The following is a 23,774-nucleotide window of genomic DNA, read 5'->3' on the forward strand; positions in this document are numbered from 1 at the left end:
GTAAAAGTCGAGTCCATCGACTTGGCACGCCAGTAGTATGTCGCTGCAGCCTCAGAGGCAGCTCGTCGGTCCTCACATTCGGAATACCAAGAGTGAGACCCTCGACCTGATCCTGTAATGCTGAAAGAGTCTCGGCCACATCAAGGTTGCGAAGGATAGCCCTCCCCACAGCCTCTCTTGCCGAAGCGGCAGCTGGCGCTCTCTGACGTACTGCTGTTCGAACTGGTCCAATGTCTACATGAGCACATGAGTTTTGATTAGTCTTGAGTAAAGAAAATATAAGAACATTATGAAAAGCAATAAACATGAATATGGTCAGAGAATTTACCTATGGCACCGCACTGCTCACTAGCCGGCAGTGCCAAATTCGGATCACCCCGGAAATCCATACCAACATATGGACACTCGGAAAAAACCATCTACTAATGGTTGAACCACTCAAAGAAGGTATCAGAGAAAGAAATATGGGACTGACCCGCATGTCGGGCCATGAAGTTAACCCATCTCTACATCTGTGGCTCAGTCGGTGGAGGTAAACCAAGTGAAATATACTGTGGCTACATCAGTGGGATCTTTTCCAAGGCGAAAGCGGTCAAAATAGAACCATAACCAAAGTTCTTCAATCTTCCATTTTTTACCTTGGTCAGTTGTTCTTTCATCACAGGGAGTACTACATCACACCAGTTGAACACCTTTGGTTCAAGGCATTCCAAGGCATACTGCATATAAGACCTGTTGGCCACATGAAGAGCCGCACTACCAGCTAGTCTAGCAAAAGTGAATAGAATGGTCCTCAAGGACCTGTCAGTGATGTCTCGGATATTGATCTTGCCATCCCTACTCAGCTGAGATCCCTCTCTGCAATACCAACGGATATAATCTCTCACGGATTCACCCCCACGAGCCGAACCTGATAATGAGATAGGGGCACCACGCCTCGATAAACCGGTCAAAAAATAGTTGTCCACAACATTCAAGGGGATGGATTTTCCCCTAATCTAGAACACTTGGTCGGTAGGATCCCATGCATCGAGAAAATATTGCAACAAGTTGATTTGTTGCCTCATGCTAGAGATGCGAAAAAACTTCAGCAGGCCATAGTTCCGCAGTGCAGTTACCGTACCTAGATCATGTAAAGCAAGCATGTCCTCTTCTTCATGCTCACGTTCTCACCATGTAACAGGCATTTTGGTCCGATGAATCTCTGAAAACAAACAAGAGAAGAGTCAAGATCCCGATTTGGTGAAAAAAAGGCAAAAATTCCATGAAAAAACTGTGCACAAGTTTCCCTCCTTGCGCCCATCGCACCCCCAGTAGTGTATTGGGTGGGATGCATACTGACTGGCCAATGGCCAGGCCAGTATGCATTGCACTTTTCGATGTAGGAAAGGTGCAATGGAGCCAGGGAAAATTTTTCAAACCCCAGGGGCTCAGAAAAACTAGGAAACATGCTCAGAATTCAAAAAGGAAAGAATGAAACTGAATAGCTCAGGTTTAGCTCTTACCTGGTCCAGACAACGCCAAGAATCATCCATAGAATCTCTTGGAATCAGCTAGTGAAAATCAAGGGGGAAAGCACCTCCAAAGCTCCAACAAACCAAAGCTCAAATGAAATGGTAAAATGAGAGGTAAAAACGACTTTTAAATTACTTTTCACGTAATTCAAGTAAAATATTAGTGTTTTGACTCATTTTTCAAGCATATATTACTCGTTTCTAACTAGTTTGATGAAGCAATTGAATAAGCAGTACAACCTTTGAAGGAACAAAGTTGTCAATGGTAAAATCAAGGTAATCAATGACCATTATATCGAGAAGTTTTTATGTGGAGTTCCAGCTCGTTAAAAATTAAACATAAGCAATGAGCAAATGTTTCCCCCAAAATTTAAGCTCATTCATTAAAAAATGAACCAATTTCCGGTAAATAACCATCGTGAATGCATTATCATCAAACTTTGAGCCTTGGTTTTGTTCTCATCATCACCTCCACTCTGTTTTGGCCAATCATTCACGTCCATTTGATTGTTATCTTTTTTGAGGAACAGCTGCGAAGAGTGATCCTATTAGCCATCCTTGTGACACTGCCGTGATTGGAAAATTCCAAACCTTACCTGGAATTAGCGGCTTCCTGAATTTATCACTCGTTCCTCGAAAAATGAGTCTCCTTTAAGCTCTTTTCATTTGAATCATAAAATATGAAAAGATTGCCAAGAAATTAGCCTCTCCAGCTCATTAAAGTGACCGGAAGTGCTATCCCTCCTCTAGATTTTAATCTTTTTGGACCTGAGGGATTATTACACAAAAAGATCGAGCGCTTGTTTTGTTCAGCTCGCTAAAATTACCAAAAATTCATCCCTTTTGTATTATTTTATACTTTTTCGGAATTAAGGGATTATAAGATGAAAAAGGATTATTGGATTTTTCTTTACGTCCCTTTCAAACTCTCCAAAATTGAAAAGGACCGAGTTATCTTTGTCGTTAAACGTGTTAAAACTGAATAGCGACTGTCATGCGGAAAGAGTCAATAATGTGGACAAAACCGACCTCCCTAGAAGCAAAGGCTTTCTAGTGACAAACAAGACAAATAAACACTACCTTTCTCTAAACATGCATTGAGAATACGAGTAATCAGGTGATTTTAACATACCTTTAGTCCAACGCTTTGTAGTAGTCCGGCCTCGCCGATCCGGATGAGCTCCTCCTTCTCTTCGAAACCTGCATTCACTAACACGCCAAAAGATTAAATAGCACCTGATAAACTCATAAAACAATACATATCCATCATACAGACCAAGGAGTATATGAAACAAATCATGAATAACAATCTGTTGAGAAAAATGAGTTCATTTGTATTAAGTGGAAACAAAAGAAACCATTACAACCTGAGCCTTCAGATCCTTGGTCGCAAGTACATTACACAGACGAAGGAATTGTTCAGTCAATGATAATTGACAGGGCGCCATGGGAAGATTACCACCATCATTCCCATCTTCTAGATTGTCAAGAAGATACTCCTGATGACCTTCATCATCCTTCAGTTTTTGATTTCCTATCAAATACTGTAAACACGGTGGATTCCGAGCGAAACTTGTCTAATATCGAAGAGACTATCGCCATAAATATGTCAACCAAAACAAATGTTGTAGAGAACATTATGTTGGAAAATGTTGTTATCCTTCAGAACTGGAAATATACGAAGTTCTTTTTTGCGAATTCAGAGATGTCTTTGCTTGGTCATATGATGAAATGCCAGGCATTGACTCGAGTATAGTTGAACACGAAATAAAGATGTATCCAGATGTCAAACCAGTATGACAACGGCTACGGCAGGTGCACCCCAAGAAAGTTGCTGCCATCAAGGCAGAAGTTGAAAAGCTTCTCCATGCTGGTTTTATTTACCCGGTTCCTCTAACATATTGGGTATCAAACACTGTTCCTCTAATGAAAAAACAAGGAACAATTAGAGTGTGCGTCGATTATAGGGATGTAAATCAAGCTTGTCCAAAAGAAAACTACCCTACACCCTTTATTGACCAGATAATTGGTGAATGTGCCAGATGTGAAATCTTTTCATTTATGGATGGATTCTCTGGGTATAATCAAATAAATATCCACCCATAGGACCAGTCAAAGACTGCATTTATTTTTCAGTGGGGCACATTTGCATATCGCAAGTTACCCTTTGGTTTAAAGAAAGCAGGGGCAACATTTCAGAGGGCAATGAATTATGCCTTCCATGACATCAAAAACATCGTTCAACCATATCTCGACGATCTTCCAACTCATTCGCGGAAGCGGACCAATCATCCGCAACATTTGAGAGAGATGTTTCTACATTGCCGACGCTACAAGATACGACTCAATCCACACAAATGTGTGTTCTGTGTCAGTTCTGGTCCTTTGCTTGGCTTTGTAGCCTCAAAGGACGGGATTCGTCTCAACCCATGTAAGGTTCAGGCAATCATAAATTTGTCTCCACCTTCAAATTTGCTTCAGATTCAGAAACTCCAAGGGAAAGCAAACTTTTTGAGGAGGTTCATTCCAAATTACGCCGAACTTGCTAAAGGTTATACATGTCTATTGAAAAAAGAAGTACCCTTCATCTGGGATCAGGTCGCGTAAGCTTCCTTTGATGTTTTAAAGGAATCCCTAATAAAAGCATCATTAATAAACACTCCTGATTATTAGAAAGACTTTAACCTGTATCTGGCTGCAGCAGATACAACCATTGCAATGATTTTAGTTCAAGAAGACAATGGAATTGAACATCCTATATATTATTTGAGTAAAAACTTAAATGATACAGAAAGCAAGTATTCCTACATTGAAAAGCTGGCTCTCACAATTGTTCAAGCGATACAGAGATTTCAACACTATGTCCTCTTTCGAAAAACTACCATTTTGTCAGATTGAAACCCCATGACTTATATCTTGTCGCGACAGTTGCTGGGGGGAAAATATTCAAAATTGATAGCAATTCTTCAAGAGTTTGATCTAGAGTTTGTAAAATCCAAATCGAAGAAATCCTTGGTTTTCGTGAAATTAATATGCGATCTCCCATCGTCGTCCAACAATGAAACATCCGAAGAAACCATCGTGGATGAATCTTTTTTCTGATATCTTCAAGCAATCCGTGGCATGGAGATATAATAATCTATCTCCAAACCCAAAAATATAGGTCTAATACCTATCGCTCGGAACAAAGACGTATTTGATACCAATCAAAAGACTACATGATCGTCGGTGATACACTTTACCGTGGTGGTGTCGATACAGTTCTGAGGAGGTGCCTCACCCATGAAGAGGCCGAAAAATTCCTGAATGATTGCCATTCAGGCACGTGTGGGGGGCATCAATCTGGTTATGCTACGACGCAAAAAAATTTACGAGTAGGATACTTCTGGCCAAAAATTTTCAAAGATTGCATAACCGCAGTTAGAAGTTGCCACGCGTGTCAAATTTTCGATAGCAAAACCAGAAGACCACCCACACCCCTGCAACCAGTAGTTTCTAGTGGGCCATTCGCCAAATGGGGCATAGATTTCATGACATGTAACCCCACCTTGACCAGTGGGCATGGGTATATCATAGTCACGATAGACTATTTTACCAAATGGGCCGAGGCGATGCCTACATTAAACAACACCAGCAAAACACCTGCCCTTTTCTTTTTCAATCATTTAGTCACCAGATTTGGTGTTCCACAGGCCATAGTCACAGATCATGGATTGCATTTTCGCAATCACATGATGGTTGAATTGGCTGCCAAATTGGGGTTGTCCCACGACAGCTCCACTACATATTACCCGTAGGCCAACGGACAAGTTGAAGCAATCAACAAGGTCCTAAAGAGGATGCTGCAAAGGATGATTGGAGTCCACAAAAGGAGTTGGCACCTGATCCTGTACTCAGCCTTGTGGGCATACCAAACATCGCTAAGGAATGCAACTGAGTTTACACCCTTTCAACTGGTGTACGGCCTAGAAGCAAGCTTACCAGTTCAGTGTGAAATCTCGTCCCTCAAACTCGCAGTCGACCTTCTCCCCAGAACTTCAGAAGAGGAGGCTCGTTTCTTGGAACTAATCTAATTGGATGAAACTCGTCGGGATGCCGCTTTGGCTAATGAAGCCCATAAGAAACGAGTCAAGGCGCAGTTCGACAAGAATGTCAAACCTCGTGTCTTCTCAGAAGGTGGCTTGGTCTTACTTTACGACCAAGAATCCGATAAATTGGGAGTAGGTAAATTCAAGTCTTTGTGGATGGGCCCCTATATTGTTAAACGTGTATTAGCAAAAGGGGCCTACGAGTTAGTGGATTATGATGGGATTATGCCTTGCGCAACCCCGTAACGGGTTGTACCTTAAGCGTTACTATGCATGATTCAGTGTAGTAACCCCTATGCTTTTGTTACATTTTTGTTTTTGCTAAGGGTAATTTTTTTGGTCAGGTAATCCACTTTTTACATTTGTTGTAGATGTTGAACCTATTGGAATCATTTTTTGGATATGCTGACGGAGCGAGTCGTAGTTCGCGGAACCTATCTTCTGTGGCCTGGGCCATTTTTGATCCAAGCGGCGAGTTAGTAAGTTTCAGAGGGGTATGTATTGGTCGGTCAACAAATAACATCGTTGAATATGGCACATTGATAGAACTCCTCTCTGATAACATCACACATGGCATACGCCGACTTGTCGTCAGGCTAGACTCACAACTCGTCATCCTATAACTCACTGGTATCTACTCCGTCCGAAATCCAGCTATCTATCGCATGTTCCTAAGGGTCAAGATTTTGGAAAGGCAGTTTGATTCTATTCAATATTAGCATATTTCCAGAAACTTAAACACATTAACAAACTCATTGGAAAATTATGTGTTAGATAGACATTTGCAACATTTATAAAAACAAGCATTTCATCAATATTTGCTTCAGGATCATGTAACTTAACCAAAATAAAACTCCGAAAATAAAAAATATATATATAACTGTTTGTAGTTTACACATAATTTTCTGTAACCAAGAAAAATTGGTCAGATGACCCAAAACTCAAAATGCTAGGGGGCACCCTAGTCTAATGGTGCTGATGATAACAAGTCACCGCCTATGCAATCATGCGTAAAAGCCGAGTCCATCGACTTGGCACGCCAGTAGTATGTTGCTGCAGCCTCTGAGGCAGCTCGTCGGTCCTCACATCCGGAATACTAGGAGTGAGACCCTCGACCTGATCCTGTAATGCTGAAAGAGTCTTGGCCACATCAAGGTTGCAAAGGATAGCCCTCCCCATAGCCTCTCCCGCCGAAGCGGCAGCTGGCGCTCTCTGACGTACTGTTGTTCGAACTGGTCCAATGTCTACATGAGCACATGAGTTTTGATTAGTCTTTAGTAAAAAAAATATAAGAACATTATGAAAAGCAATAAACATGAATATGGTCAGAGAATTTACCTATGGCACCGCACTGCTCACTAGCCGGCAGTGCCAAATTCGGATCACCCCGGAAATCCATACCAACATATGGACACTCGGAAAAAACCATCTACTAATGGTTGAACCACTCAAAGAAGGTATCAGAGAAATAAATATGGGACTGACTCGCATGTCGGGCCATGAAGTTAACCCATCTCTACATCTGTGGCTCAGTCGGTGGAGGTAAACCAAGTGAAATATATTGTGGCTGCATCAGTGGGATCTTTTCCAAGGCGAAAGCGGTCAAAATAGAACCATAACCAAAGTTCTTCAATCTTCCATTTTTTACCTTGGTCAGTTGTTCTTTCATCACAGGGAGTACTGCATCACACCAGTTGAACACCTTTGGTTCAAGGAATTCCAAGGCATACTGCATATAAGACCTGTTGGCCACATGAAGAGCCGCACTACCAGCTAGTCTAGCAAAAGTGAATAGAATGGTCCTCAAGGACCTGTCAGTGATGTCTCGGATATTGATCTTGCCATCCCTACTCGGCTGAGATCCCTCTCTGCAATACCAGCGAATATAATCTCTCACGGATTCACCCCCACGAGCCGAACCTGATAATGAGATAGGGGCACCACGCCTCGATAAACCGGTCAAAAAATAGTTGTCCACAACATTCAAGGGGATGGATTTTCCCCTAATCTAGAACACTTGGTCGGTAGGGATCCCATGCATCGAGAAAATATTGCAACAAGTTGATTTGTTGCCTCATGCTAGAGATGCGAAAAAACTTCAGCAGGCCATAGTTCCGCAGTGCAGTTACCATACCTAGATCATGTAAAGCAAGCATGTCCTCTTCTTCATGCTCACGTTCTCGCCATGTAACAGGCATTTTGGTCCGATGAATCTCTGAAAACAAACAAGAGAAGAGTCAAGATCCCAATTTGGTGAAAAAAAGGCAAAAAATCCATGAAAAAACTGTGCGCAAGTTTCCCTCCTTGCGCCCATCGCACCCCCAGTAGTGTACTGGGTGGGATGCATACTGACTGGCCAACGGCCAGGCCAGTATGCATTGCACTTTTCGATGTAGGAAAGGTGCAATGGAGCTAGGGAAAATTTTTCAAACCCCAGGGGCTCAGAAAAACTAGGAAACATGCTCAGAATTCAAAAAGGAAAGAATGAAACTGAATAGCTCAGGTTTAGCTCTTACCTGGTCCAGACAGCGCCAAGAATCATCCATAGAATCTCTTGGAAACAGCTAGTGAAAATCAAGGGGGAAAGCACCTCCAAAGCTCCAACAAACCAAAGCTCAAATGAAATGGTAAAATGAGAGGTAAAAACGACTTTTGAATTACTTTTCACGTAATTCAAGTAAAATATTAGTGTTTTGACTCATTTTTCAAGCATATATTACTCGTTTCTAACTAGTTTGATGAAGCAATTGAATAAGCAGTACAACCTTTGAAGGAACAAAGTTGTCAATGGTAAAATCAAGGTAATCAATGACCATTATATCGAGAAGTTTTTATGTGGAGTTCCAGCTCGTTAAAAATTAAACATAAGCAATGAGCAAATGTTTCCCCCAAAATTTAAGCTCATTCATTAAAAAATGAACCAATTTCCGGTAAATAACCATCGTGAATGCATTATCATCAAACTTTGAGCCTTGGTTTTGTTCTCATCATCACCTCCACTCTGTTTTGGCCGATCATTCACCTCCATTTGATTGTTTACCTTTTTTGAGGAACAGCTGCGAAGAGTGATCCTGTTAGCCATCCTTGTGACACTGCCGTGATTGGAAAATTCCAAACCTTACCTGGAATTAGTCGCTTCCTGAATTTATCACTCGTTCCTCGAAAAATGAGTCTCCTTTAAGCTCTTTTCATTTGAATCATAAAATATGAAAAGATTGCCAAGAAATTAGCCTCTCCAGCTCATTAAAGTGACCGGAAGTGCTATCCCTCCTCTAGATTTTAATCTTTTTGGACCTGAGGGATTATTACACAAAAAGATCGAGCGCTTGTTTTGTTCAGCTCGCTAAAATTACCGAAAATTCATCCCTTTTGTATTATTTTATACTTTTTCATACTTAAGGGATTATAAGATGAAAAAGGATTATTGGATTTTTCTTTACGTCCCTTTCAAACTCTCCAAAATTGAAAAGGACCGAGTTATCTTTGTCGTTAAACTCGTTAAAACCGAATAGCGACTGTCATGCGGAAAGAGTCAATAATGCGGACAAAACCGACCTCCCTAGAAGCAAAGGCTTTCTAGTGACAAACAAGACAAATAAACACTACCTTTCTCTAAACATGCATTGAGAATACGAGTAATTAGGTGATTTTAACATACCTTTCGTCCAACGCTTTGTAGTAGTCCGGCCTCGCCGATCCGGATGAGCTCCTCCTTCTCTTCGAAACCTGCATTCACTAACAAGCCAAAAGATTAAATAGCACCTGAGAAACTCATAAAACAATACATATCCATCATACAGACCAAGGAGTATATGAAACAAATCATGAATAACAATCTGTTGAGAAAAATGAGTTCATTTGTATTAAGTGGAAACAAAAGAAACCATTACAACCTGAGCCTTGGTGTTGTGCAGGTCCCTCCTAGGGCCCAGCAAGAGTTTTCCTTTACTTTGATCAGCTCACCCACTCTCAAATAAGGCTAGGAAAGGATGGGAATCTCTCCTCTCAAGCTTTACAAGGGAGTCCTAATTCCAGCAGCATCTACCCTTAGGAATGTTCAGCTTTCAACCTCTCCTCCCTCTGGCCCAATGCCTGTATTTATAGTGCTGTAGAGGAAGTTATTCAGGTCCACCATCAATGGGATAAGCCCCTCTTTGGATGGGATAGCTCCCCTCTTGATGGGATAAGTTCCTCTTTGATAGGGATACATGAACCATCTGGAGGCGCTCCATACACGTCAAACAAGCTTCTAGAATGCTCTAGAAATGACTACAAGTAACTTTTTTGGAGTGAAACTTGCGCCTTTTGACCTTTACAGGAGTAGCACCCATTTCTTTACAAACAGAGCGTACAAGTACGTAGGTATTGTGAACTTGGGGTGCGTACACGCAGGTAAGGCTAAGAGAAACTGCGTACCTAGAGATATATAGATTTTTAATGACTTTCTCTCTTTCTTGGAGTTTTACATGGAGAGCATAGGTATGAGGCTTGCCAAGGAGGATAGTATGACAGTTGATGGAGCCATACTAACTGCAAATAGTCATGGTGACAAATTTTAGTGTAACAGATTTCCCCCTAAAGTGCGAAGCCTGTAGTAGATAAGGGTTTCATATCATCTAGGAAGGGTGAAGTACTTTATCATTTCAAGGATTATCTTGTGGAGAGCCCAGTCGGAACCTGCAAGTATTCAACACAAAATACATATATAAGATCATATCATCGCTGAGGTAGGCATTCCCATACTCAGATTGAAAACTTTAACTAATTGACTATCTACTGCTCTGATATAGGAATGATTTTGCAATACATCATAATCATAGACTTTTTGTAGACACAGTATGGACGCAGCCATCTGTTTATGATTAGTCTACTGTATAATGAATGCAAAACTCCTCGCAGCCTGGATGGTGGAAACTAGATCCAGGGTCTTCATTTCTACTTCCCGAACATGTACGATTCTATCCATGCGAATAAATGAGTTGATGTCGAACATGGTAGAAACCACTTGATTACCAGTCAATGATGTAAACTGTTAACAAGTGTGAGAGAGACCACCAGTGATGTCAATGGTTCTCAAAGTACCCAGTACAATCCATGAGATGTGAATGAATGAGTTGATGTCGAACATTTCACGGAATCCTTCGATCGAAAGTCAATGATGTAAACCGTCATCAAAGGCGAGAAACCTACCATTGATGCATGCAGACTTCAAGGTACTGACGATTCCTAGGTCATCTTTCTAGATAATCTGCTGAAGTCGATAGAAAGCGACCCGTTGCAGGCAAGCCCACAACACAAAATCATAGATCAAGTTGAAGAAATGTAGCTATAAGGACTGACTCAGGGATGGTCAAGATGGATGACGGGTATTTTGCGGATGAATGGTTTATATGCAGAGACCTCTTGAACACATAACGACACGACAGATGGCTTGGTGACATTTGACCCAAAGTTAATACCCGGCTGAAGACTTTCACTGTGGTTTGATCAACTATGAGGTAAAGGATTTCCCAACCCAGGTGAATGCAAAGTGTCGTGTTCAAGAGTGGTAATAAGGCTTCTTCTGAGACAAAGGATGACAAATAGGCTCATTTTTCTCTCTTTTCCCCCACCATTTCTAGCAAGTACCTCTTTATTTTTTACAAGCTTGAGGAGGATAACATATGCTTGATTATAAGCTCATCCTTCGGATGAGTCCAACTTAGTTTTGATTCAAACCCTAAGAAGGAGTGGTCCGTTCCTATTTGTAATCGAACAGGTCCTTTACTGTGAAATTTTAACGAGTCCAGTATAGGAGAAACTCGGCGTTTTTCATTTTTAGAGAGTCTGAAAAAACTTAAGAAGACTCCAGGTTGAACTTTTTCGTAAAGTTGTGTCTCCCAAGCCCGAAAAAGTATAAAATAATACTTGAGAGAACCGCTTGATCTTGCGACCAAGGAGTACTTTCATGATTAGTGGCTCTAACCTAAAAAGTAAAAAGCGATCAAGGACACGTCATTTTATTTCCAGTATCGAGTTTGAAACGACAAAAACCCGGCAATATTTTCCTGTTTTTACGGTCAGAAAAGGGCTATAAGGGGACCGTCTTTTAATTCCGTTTTAACGAGTGTAAAAGAAACGCTCGGCAATCTTTTCATGTTTTAGGAGTTGGAAAAGGGCTTAAAAGATGACTTTGATGTTTTGGTTCGTGAAAAATGATAATTTTCCCTGAAAGTTTTTTTGTCCTGCACAAAAACGACACATTATTCATACTTGTTTAAGATAGGCAAAAATACATTGAAAAATATCCTTCCATGGTGAAAAATAAACAAACTTAGCATTCATTTATCCAAAAAACCTATAAAAAGACCTTTTACCATGTCATTTTTACCATTTTACTGTTGAGGGAGAGAAAAGGGCTTTTGGCAAGAAACTTCCCGTGGACTTTGCAGAGAATCCGACCATCGGAATCGAGCGTCGTCTCTTTCAGGTATTTCACAACATCCTCCTCTTTGTTTTCATCTGTTTAGAATTTCATTTTAGGCTTTAGTTTGATTTTTTGGGGGCTTTGGGGTTTCAAGATCCGCTTTTCGGGGTATGCAAGTCCCCCATGGGGAGAATCCAACCATCGGAATCAAGCGTCGTCTCTTTCAGGTATTTCACAACATCCTCCTCTTTGTTTTCATCCGTTTAGAATTTCATTTTAGGCTTTAGTTTGATTTTTTGGGGGCTTTGGGGTTTCAAGATCCGCTTTTCGGGGTACGCAGGTCCCCCATGGGTGACCTGCGTACCCCGACATTTTCTCCATTGGGAAAATGGCATGTGTACGTAGCCTACCTTTAGAGCAGTTGTGTACCCACGCTCTGTTTCTGAAGGCGGGGTGCATACTCCGCGCAAAGCATTTTTAAACCCCCAAATCTCAAATTTGAACCATTAATTTTGATTTAGTGAATTCTAATGGATGTTTTCTAGTGTGTAGATTTCCCACCATTCTTGATTGGCGCGAAACAGAACACAAAGATGTCGATTTGGCCGCAATAGATCATCAACATTCCATTGATGCTTTGAAGGCATGCGGTCTCTACAAATACTGGACCATACCTGGCATGAGGGCCCAGGTGCGATTCTTAGAGTGGCTGGTTGAAAGGTGGAACGTTCAGGATCAATGCTTTTACATCGGAGGGCACCAGCTCGAGATAGAGCCCTCAGACATATATTTTCTCACTGGTTTGCCTAATATGGGCGAGCAACTGTCTTTGTTCGGGACTAGGCCGGGTGGCCAATCCCTTGCTAGTCTTCGGCTAGAGTGGTGCAATAATCAGCACCAGGAGAAGGGGATAGAAATCAAATGCATATCCCTACCTGAACTTATGGTAATTGCCTTTACAATTACCAGACTCTGCGGCGCAGCCGCTTTGCACATTGCCACCAGGTCCCAAATGCGGATGGCGATTGATTGCTTCCGAGGCACCATTTTCAACTGGTGCGACGCTGTGTTGGCCAATATGAAGGGCCAACTGACTAGGGCAAAGAACGGGCAATTAAAGACCTTTGGGTATGGGCCTTTAGTTGTGAGCTTTTCCCTAGAGAGGGTTCCGATGCTGATCCCGCAGCATCTCACTGTTGCAGTTGGGCCTCCTCGGGAGCCAAAGTTGATGCGATGGGTTGCGGTGATGGCCCGACATCCTGATGAGGGAGCGGGAGTTGTCCGATTTCCTGCGGGTTACTTTCACTGGTTGGAGGACTAGGTCTTTGCGATCTAGGATTTTCCTTATGCCGGAGTGGATTTTCGCGGTGATCCGGACATGGTTCTTCCACAGGGAGAACAATGGGACGACAGAGGTACTTCATTTTTCACAAGTTTTTAAATTATTTACTTTTTTTTTTTTTTTAAATCGTCTCAAAACTGACAGTGACAATTTTCAAAATGCAGATGTAGGTCCACAGCGTCCGGCCAATCTCCGGCCGTTCGAGAGAAGAGTACCAGTTGCACCAGCACCGGCCCACAGGATGCGGCCGCAGAGACCTTAGCCGAGCTGGAACAAGACCTAGAGCGTCTTACGGCGGACATACCAGAGACGACTATAGACGATATTCCTATCCGACTTCAGCGCTATGTGGTCGCAGTCCCAGGACCTTTCAGGAGGTTCCTGTGTAGGGTAGCGTGGGCAGTGCTGTCGTATAGAGAGCACCACCAGTGATTGGCTAGTCACTTTTTGTAGACACATGTGACATTTTGGTTTTTGGTACTTATCATTTTTGCCGATCATAAGGTGTTTTTCAACCTATGATCGAAGACGATGTATATTTTGACACACTCCTATCTATATATATCATTATTACCAGCTTATCTTGTTAAACATGTGTGATGAAATGTTTTTAAATTTACATGTATGATTATCGCAAATGTCTGTCTAACATTCGAGAAGCAATTGCATCTGCTAATGTATTTAATGACCTTGGAATATGTTGATATTCAATGTAATCAAATTCACGTTCCAAGAGGCGCACTCTCAAAAATAACCTTAATAACACTAGATTTCTAATGGCATATACTCTATTAAGCTGTAATACAACAAGTTCAGAATCTAACCTCACTATCAAACTCTGAATCCCAAACGAAATAGATTCAGATAATAACTCAATCACTACACTGTATTCTGCAATGTTGTTTGTTGTTTGACCGAGGCTCACCCCATGCATAGAAACTAACTCGTCAGAGGGCGAATAGATAACCCAAGCTGCGGAAGAGATATTCCATGTACTACGACAAGAACCATCAGCGAATACAATGTACATTTGGAGAGGCGTCGACATCTGCAATATCAAGAGTAAAACCAACATAAGCCAGAATAATGACGAAAAAATACACTCTCTAAGCTAAGCACACTGTCTATATTAACAAACACACCAGCTAGAAAGAAAAACTAACCTAACTAAATCTCCATACCCATCATTTAAGCATAATACCTCTTTAGGTAAAGTCCATTTCTGGGCTTACCCAAAGAGTCCCCATCAAAATCTACCAGCTCATAGGCCCCTTTTGCTAGCTTTCGCTTGACAATGTAGGGCCAATGCCACATAAGAACGAATTTTCCAGCACCTAATTTATCGTTAGCTTGATCATATAATATCACTAGGTCTCCTTCCGAAAAATTACGAGGGGTCACGTTGCGATCATACTGAGCTTTCATCCGTTTTGCGTGAGTCTCGATTGCTAATGCAGCGTCACGTAGAGTCTCATCTAATTGAGCTAAGTATAATAAACGCTTCTCCTCTTTGGAAGTAGCTGGAAGTAATTCGACAGCCATTTGAAGTGACGGGATTTCGCATTCAATGGGCAGCACTGCTTCCAAACCATAAACTAGTTGGAAAGGAGTGAACCCTGTTGATGTTTTCACTGAGGTTCGGTACGCCCAAAGCGCGGAAAATAACATGTTGTGCCAATTCGACCGATGAATACCAATGGTTCGTCGGATCATGATAACTAAGACTTTGTTGATAGACTCAACCAGGCCATTGGCTTGTGGACAATAAGGAGTTGAGCTATCATGACGCAAACCAAGCTGGCCTGTAAGTTCTATCATCATAATGTTTCGAAAATGGCGCCCATGGTCAGTGATTATCGCTTGTGGGACACCAAACCTAGCAATAATGTGATTGAATACGAAAATCGCAGTTGTCTTGCCGTCTGCCTCGAATGTAGGCATCGCCTCGGCCCACTTAGTAAAATAATCAACCGTAAGGATGATATACGCATACCCCCCAGCCGAGTGAGGGTTACATGTAATAAAATCGATACCCCATTTGGCAAAAGGACCAACGGCAATTATAGGGTGGAGAGGAGCAGGTGGTGCGCGCATCTTGCGATCAAACACTTGACAGTTGTGGCATTTTTGTGACAATCTGTGAAACCAGAGATTCTGGGTTTGATCCCCAGCAGAGTCGCCATTTTGTCATGCGGAAAGAGTCGATAATGCGGACAAAACCGACCTCCCTAGAAGCAAAGGCTTTCTAGTGACAAACAAGACAAATAAACACTACCTTTCTCTAAACATGCATTGAGAATACGAGTAATCAGGTGATTTTAACATACCTTTAGTCCAACGCTTTGCAGTAGTCCAGCCTCGCCGATCCGGATGAGCTCCTCCTTCTCTTCGAAACCTGCATTCACTAACAAGCCAAAAGATTAAATAGCACCTGATAAACTCATAAAACAATACATATCCATCACACAGACCAAAGAGTATATGAAACAAATCATGAATAACAATCTGTTGAGAAAAATGAGTTCATTTGTATTAAGTGGAAACAAAAGAAACCATTACAACGTGAGCCTTGGTGTTGTGCAGGTCCCTCCTAGGGTCCAGCAAGAGTTTTCCTTTACTTTGATCAGCTCACCCACTCTCAAATAAAGCTAGGAAAGGATGGGAATCCCTCCTCTCAAGCTTTATAAGGGAGTCCTAATTCTAGCAGCATCTACCCTTAGGAATGTTCAGCTTTCAACCTCTCCTCCCTCTGGCCCAATGCCTGTATTTATAGTGCTGTAGAGGAAGTTATTCAGGTCCACCATCAATGGGATAAGCCCCTCTTTGGATGGGATAGCTCCCCTCTTGATGGGATAAGTTAATCTTTGATAGGGATACATGAACCATCTGGAGGCGCTCCATACATGTCAAACAAGCTTCTAGAATGCTCTAGAAATGACTACAAGTAACTTTTTTGGAGTGAAACTTGCGCCTTTTGACCTTTACAGGAGTACGCACCCATTGCTTTATAGACAGAGCGTACAAGTACGCAGGTATTGTGAACTTGGGGTGCGTACACGCAGGTAAGGCTAAGAGAAACTGCGTACCCAAAGATATATAGATTTTTAATGACTTTCTCTCTTTCTTGGAGTTTGACATGGAGAGCAGAGGTATGAGGCTTGCCAAGGAGGATAGTATGACAGTTGATGGAGCCATACTAACTGCAAATAGTAATGGTGATAAATTTTAGTGTAACAGCGACAAACTTGTCCATATAGACAAGAACGAGTTTCAGTATCGCTAGGCTCGTTAAAACATAGCGATGGGTTTGCCCGAAGGGCAAATTATAGAACAAGCATATGTTATCCTCCTCAAGCTTGACAAAAATAAAGAGGTACTAGTCAGCAATGACTGGGGAAAAATTGGGAAGAAAACTTGAAGAAACTTTATTGGTAGCAAGTCGCTCTTGAACATGACACTTTCACTCCACATCCAAGTCGGGTTGGGTTGTTCCATTCACTGGTCATATCACCATTGGTCCATCACACCATCCACATTTGGGGTTAATGCTACCAATCCATCATGTCAGTGTCGCCGGTATGTTCAAGAGAAGTCGCTCAGAGAATTCACCTGTGTCTCATCCACTACAATACATTCACGCTCCATTCTTTCATGACCGCCACCCTGAACCTTATATCATTAGATCGTTTTCACCTCCATTAAAATCATTTGCTCCGTTTCATTTCGTAGGTGTGGGATTCATTAAGGCCCTCCTACGATGGATCGCTTCTTGTCGACATCAGCTCATTATCCAAGAATTCGATCTAGGAACAACCCTTTCAGTACTTTGAAGCTTGCATGCCTCAATGGCAAGTTTCTCACTTCCGGCGACAGGTTTACATCAATGGCCTTCGACCGAAAGATTTTGCGTGGTGTTCGACACCAAGTCCCTTTTTCACACCACGTGAATTGTACTGTCATACCTTGAGGGTCATTATCATTATCGGTGATTCCCCTCGTGCCTGTTAACAGCTTACATCACTGGCTGGTAATCAGGCGATGTCTTTCCATGTTCGACTCCAGAACATCTCTCACATGGATCGACTTGTACTTTGAGTGAAGATCGAACGAGATTGAAGACCCCGGATCTAGTTTCATCCATCTAGGCTGCGATATATATTCAGGAAAATAAAGACATCCAATGTACATCATTGTTACACAGATAATAATCCAGTCTAAGGGATGATGGCTCTACCAGAATCATCAGTCTGCACACAGACGATTGTCTGTCTTATGTACATGAAAATGAATTTATAAATCTGAGCATGGGAATGCCCGCCTCAGCTAGATCATGAAAATATTATGAAGATAATGTATTGTATTCTATCTTATTACAGGTCGCCTTATAGCTTGAAAAAACTTTGGATCCTCATGATAAAGAATTTCACCCGACATCAAAAGATTAACGACCTCATGCTTTAGGGGGCAACTGTTATAGACATTTTTGGGCACTGCAACCCCAATCATATATGTCCATAAACCAAGGGCTCCTAAGTCCCTAAAAGTGTTGTTTCACACCCTAAAGGAATAAGGTCAGCTGATTACATCATCTCCCAGAAGTTCTCCACAGAAAACTGCTCAGAACTGGCCAAATCTAGACCATACAGACTGCCCAGTGCAGAAGGTGCGTTACATCCCACCTACCCAGAGTAAAAGGTGCGATGCATACTGGATAGCTCTTCTGCAGGGTGCGATGAGCAAGAGTGGACAAATGGCAGAGACAGTTTGCAAGGTGGTTCGACATGGAATATTCCAGAAACTTCTCCTCTGACACTTGCCTCTCTGAATTCGCCAAGGGATGAGTAAGAGATCATCAATCTCCAAGTGGAATCAAGAACTATCAGAGAGAGGACACTAATCAAATCTCAGAAGCTGACTCACCTCCCTGCAATCATCTATATATGGATCCCTCATCCCAGAGATCCAGAGGCTGGAATTTTGTATCTTGTAAGGAAGTGTTGCTGGTTTCTTGGTGTAACATCATAGTGTTGCGTGATCTAAGCTTTTCATTAGGTGAAGAAGGGCTTTCTTGCTGAGAGGATGATGTTGGGTCAGAAAAATTGGTTGTAATCATCTTTGCTATTCTTGATATTAATAAAGTTATTCAATTTTTCCTCGACATTCTTTTATGATTGATGATATATGAATTTGTGTGGTCAATATATATCTGGTCCTATATTGTTTGTGTTAGTAGATCTCTGTTCTTGGATAGTGTTATCCTGCTTTGATTCCATAGGTGCTCTTTGAAGCTGGGTAGACGAGGAATCGAGTGGCAAAGATCTATCAGAAGGGAGAGGAATCAAGCAAGGAACCAAGTGCAAGATAGCGGTTGGTCTCTTTTATTCCCCTCTTATCTACTTCTCATAAAGGAAAATGAAAGTGGTTTTATTTTGTTTGTTTCTAAGATAGCTACCAGTCTTAGTGGGACTAGCAGCTCTGCATAGACACTACATTTCCCGATAACACTATCAACTTGAAAACATTCGCTTAGAAGCAATGAAATGATTAATGAAGTACACAAAACATTTAAACATATGATCACAAAGAGAGGAAACTGAACTAAACCCCATACCACATGGATCCAAAAGAAATAACTGCAATATCTTATTAATCTCCTGCTAAACTGATACGAAATGATGTACAATCAGAGCATAAGCCTCCAGCTGAGTCCAACCCTTTACAATGAGAAAGAAGAAGATATAGCCATTGTTTCAACCTCCTCCCATCCTCAAGGGTTGAATCCCTAAGATGAGGAGCTAATCTAACCAACACTGAACAAGAAACAGGGATCTAGGCATCCTAACAACTTGCCTCTAAAAGTGAGAAAACTGATTCATTTGTGCTCAAAATGACTTTTAATCTAATGAATCTACCCTCTACTACTAATTATCCATCATATTTACAATCCAAGTTATCATTTATAGTAGTAAAACATCCTCCATGAGAAAAAATCCATGAACACAGTCAAAACACAGTGAAATGGCCATCTTGTGCAAAATTTGTCCTACGCGCAATGCCATTGGCCAACACACAGTGCCACTTTCAGGGCCCTTTTGGAGACCTTCCCGGCATCTAAATTGAGCTCATGATAGCTCATTGGAAATATATACAAGTCTACTTTCGAAAACACCTAGAATTTCCTCAATTGAAGCTTATTTGACCCCTCAAATGTTGATTCTCCCAAGACTGCTTCTGTGTGTCCAAAAAGTGGCAGAAAGGTAAGTTTTGGGGTGTTTTTTGACTTTTTAGTGGAACCATTTTGCCCCAAAAACTTAGAAAATGCATAGGATGCATGTACTCATCACTCTGAATCCAAAAATGCAAGTCATTTGTCCATTGGGCACCCCTAGGAAAAGCGCAGTGCTAGTGGCACTACACGTTGAGCTAGATTTTCTGTGTTTAAAATCTTCAAAATTTACAAATGACAAAAACTCCTCCAAAATTGACCAAAATTGGTGAGTATCACCATCATCAAGTATTCTGATGAGCTAAGGAAGCTTCAATAAGCAACCTAAGCCTATCCTCTTCTTTTTTTCCTTTTAGAGCCCGTCTTCGCCTTGCTTTCATCTGTTTGACCCTTATATTGCAAATTTTATTCCAGGTCCTGTAGTGGTAGGCCATGTGCATGATGATTTGGTTGTCCTTATTGGCCTTTTGCAGTAGATTTTCTAAGTGAAAATTGACTCTTTCAAGCCAAATCTCTCTATCACCCTCAATTTCCTTCTCAATTGGAGTCAAAGTGACATGTGGCTCTTCCTCTTGCATTGCTGACTTATCCTTATCACTTTGTCCTTTTATCTTGAGAAGTTCCAACTCCATGAGGACTTTCTTATCACTCAGCTACTTGTTCTCTTGTTCCAAATATGTGATGAAATACTTGGCTCTCTCTAAATTGTCCATCAATGCTCGGATTTGGGCCTTTTTCTCCTGTATGATGATGTTATCTATTGTTGCTTCATCGTGAGCCTATAAGTCAATTGTTTCTATGCCATGATGAATATAATGATGTTCTGGCTCATCATGCTCCATCAAATAAAAGTCTCTTTTCTCTTCATCATCAATATATTCCACCTACATCTTTTCTTTCCCTTTGTGCAGTTGTTGCACCTGTTCCTGTTGTGTTGATGAAGAAGGCAAAACCCCTTCCACACCCTATGGAGCAAGAATTTTCCTATGAGTGGATGAAGAAGGTAAGGTCCCTTCCACATCAAGTGGATCAAACACTTGCCTATCAACTACACAAAATATTCTTGTGCCCTTATGGTATGTCTTGTAGGTCCCAGGCACCTCAGTAGCTCTAGTCCCTTTAGCCTTCTCATCTGTCTTCACTGAGCACTGCTAGAAGGTCCTCCTGATTCTTGAGACACTGGTGGACGAATTTGAGGACCCCTGAAAATGTCACGAGCAATAAATTTCTCCCAGGAGAGGTTGAGGAGGTTAAGATGATGAAGCACAATCATCTTCATCAGGGAATAATGATAAAGACTACTCATCTTCTGAGGGTATGGCTTTTTCTGTACAAAGTGGGCCATCTTCTCAATATTCTTGAACAAGAAATAAGGGAGGTTTAACATCCTCACCTTAGCAAAATTCATGAGAAGCCTAATGTGATAGGTGTACAATCTGGAAAATCTTCCCTCACAAGTGAAATATTGCATGATGATTTTCATCATGGGGGCATACTTGTCTTCAAGGAACCTGAAAGGAAAAATCCTTTTTGCTTCATTTCTATACCTAGGTTTGATGTAAGGCTCATAATAGTGTTCATCCAGGTCCTGTGCCTTGTACCATTTCTCTCCCACATTTGGAATCCTGGTCACATCTGCAATGATGGAGGGTGAAACTGTGAATGTCACCCCAGCAAGAGTCACTTTGTTGTCATGAAGATTGGCCACAAAAAGCCTGGTGAGCTCAGGATGGTGTTGAACTCTCTCTACCTGCTCACAGAACTCATAGCACCCTAGATGCCTGAAACAAGTGACAGCCAAATGAGAGGCTTGCAACTCTCTGAGGTTTGATGGCTCTTCCCTAATAATTCTGCCTCCCTTGTGTGGTTTTCTCTGATGCCTAGATCTATTTGCTGAACTGTCACTGCCAATATTTTCCTCCTCCTCATAGTCTCTGTCTCCTCTATCCATGTTTGCAAATTTTTAGGCTATGCACTCATAGAAAAGGGATGAAGGGGGTGAGAAAGAGTGATTAGGAATAAAGGAAGGGGAGGTGACCTTGTGAGGTATTTTGTGGGCTAGAAAATGAATGGGAGGGTATGAATCATAAAAATGAGGGAGAGGGGCTTGGGTTTTGATGTATTGCTTATGGGATGAAGGAAAAAGGGACATAGAATGTTATGGAGTGATATAGGGAAAGGGTTTAGGGTTTTAGTGATACGTGATGGGAGGAATGATAAGGGTTAAGGTTTTAGGCATAACTAGGGGAGAATCTACAGTTTTAAATTGCCATGGTAAATTATCCTTAAAAGATTTAATTGCAAACCAATAATGAAGTCCAGGGAGAAAACTTAATTATTTGAGGGAAAGGAGGGCAATTTTGATGTGTTTTAGGTGGCAGGAGGTCTTTTGGCCCTTTTTGGCCCAACGCGCAGTGCCTCCTATAGGCGCGCAACGCCCTTCTGTAAGCGCAGTGCCGTTGTTTTCTCCACTACCAAAACTGGCCTATGCGCAGTGCCCTTCTGTAAGCACAGTGTCGTTGTTTTCTCCACTGCCAAAACCAACCTACACATAGCGCTTAGTCTGTACATGCAACGCTCCAGCCTGAACATGCAGCGCCACCTGCAACTGCCCCAAATGTGCAATGCCAATCACCCTAAACACAAAGCCACTTCTCCTTGGCCCAAAACTCGCTCAACTTCTCCTCTCTTCTTCACTTTTTGACTCCTTTGTCAAATAAGAATGATAAGCTTGAAAATTAAATGTGACACCTTATATAGGAGTAGATTTTATTTTTCATTATAAAAACCCACTTTCTAATGTTTTTTGACCTTTTCAAAATCTTTGTTTTAATGCCTTTTCTTCACTGTTCCTTTTCAGGTGGATGATGCTCAATTTGAACTAATTTTTGCAATGGTTCATTGTCTTGTAGCAAGAAGAGATGCATTGATGCAACCGAGATCATTTAATACATAAAGTGACTTAAATTACATAAAAATATAAAATAACCTAAAATACTTTGTTTTCACCGCAAAAACATGTTTTTCAGGTGGAAATTACATTAGTGAAAAAAATAATTTTATAGTGACTATGACTTACTAGCAATCATTCTTGATTTATTTATCATCCTCATACCCTTTCTACCCTTTATTTATACTTTTAAATCATGCCTTTGACCTTGGAAATTGACCCTAAAACCTAGTGAAAACATGTCCTAAGACCTAATGGAAACATGATTGCATTTGACTTTGAAACTATGGCTGAATATAACCTGGAGATGGGTCAGCAAGTGTACTTTATGAGGGAGAAATTGTATTTTATGAGGAGAAGACAACCATCAATGGATCAATTTGACATGACCTAATGAAATGATGCAAAAATTTTAGTATGGGAACCCTAAAATGAAAATGAAAAGAGAAAATTTGATCGCTGATGGAAGTATGCAGATACTGACACTGACAGCACAAATATGTTTTTCAGCTTGTCCTTGTAGAACTTGCAGCTAATATTCTTAATGTACAAGAGAGAGGCCACCAGGACCATGGATGAGGCACAATGAGGTCACTAAGATGCTAAGAGGATGAGGAACACTTTCAGCAAGGGGGTATGATGGGCCTCTAAATTAGACATAAATTAAGGACCGTGCCTCTAAATTAAACATAAATTAAGGCCTATGACCATCCTTTAGCACATTAAACCTCTCTTTATGCATTAGATAATTTATTTTTAACTTTAATATATTCATTAGGAAAGTTTATGAATAATTGGATATTTGTGCCTAATATTATTTATTTTTGTTGAATACTATGAGAATATTGGGCAAATTATGACGATTTGGAGGAGGAGATAATTTAGGGACTTGTTCCTTGCTATAGGGGAATCAATAATAAATAATAAATCAACAATATATTATGCAATTATGGGATAGATTGTGGAACTCCAATGATTGAGGAAATCTAGGAATGTGTTCCCTTCCATTTAATGCAAATTCCTAGTATTGGGGGATAGATCCACTAATCAAGGGATTTTGGTGGGGAAAGATTCCTCCATTCATGGGGAATGATTCCTAATCATTTTTTATGAGTACCAAGTCGAAATTTAATGGCACATATTGTGGAACTCCAATGATTGAGAAAATCTAGGAATGTGTTCCTTGCCATTTAATGTAGATTCCTAGTATTGGGGACTAGATCCACTAATCAAGGTATTTTGGTGGGG

This window comes from Pinus tabuliformis, chromosome 6 (genome assembly GCF_031772625.1).
Source record: "Pinus tabuliformis cultivar Carrire ecotype Pingquan chromosome 6, CPIR1, whole genome shotgun sequence".
NCBI lineage: Eukaryota > Viridiplantae > Streptophyta > Pinopsida > Pinales > Pinaceae > Pinus > Pinus tabuliformis.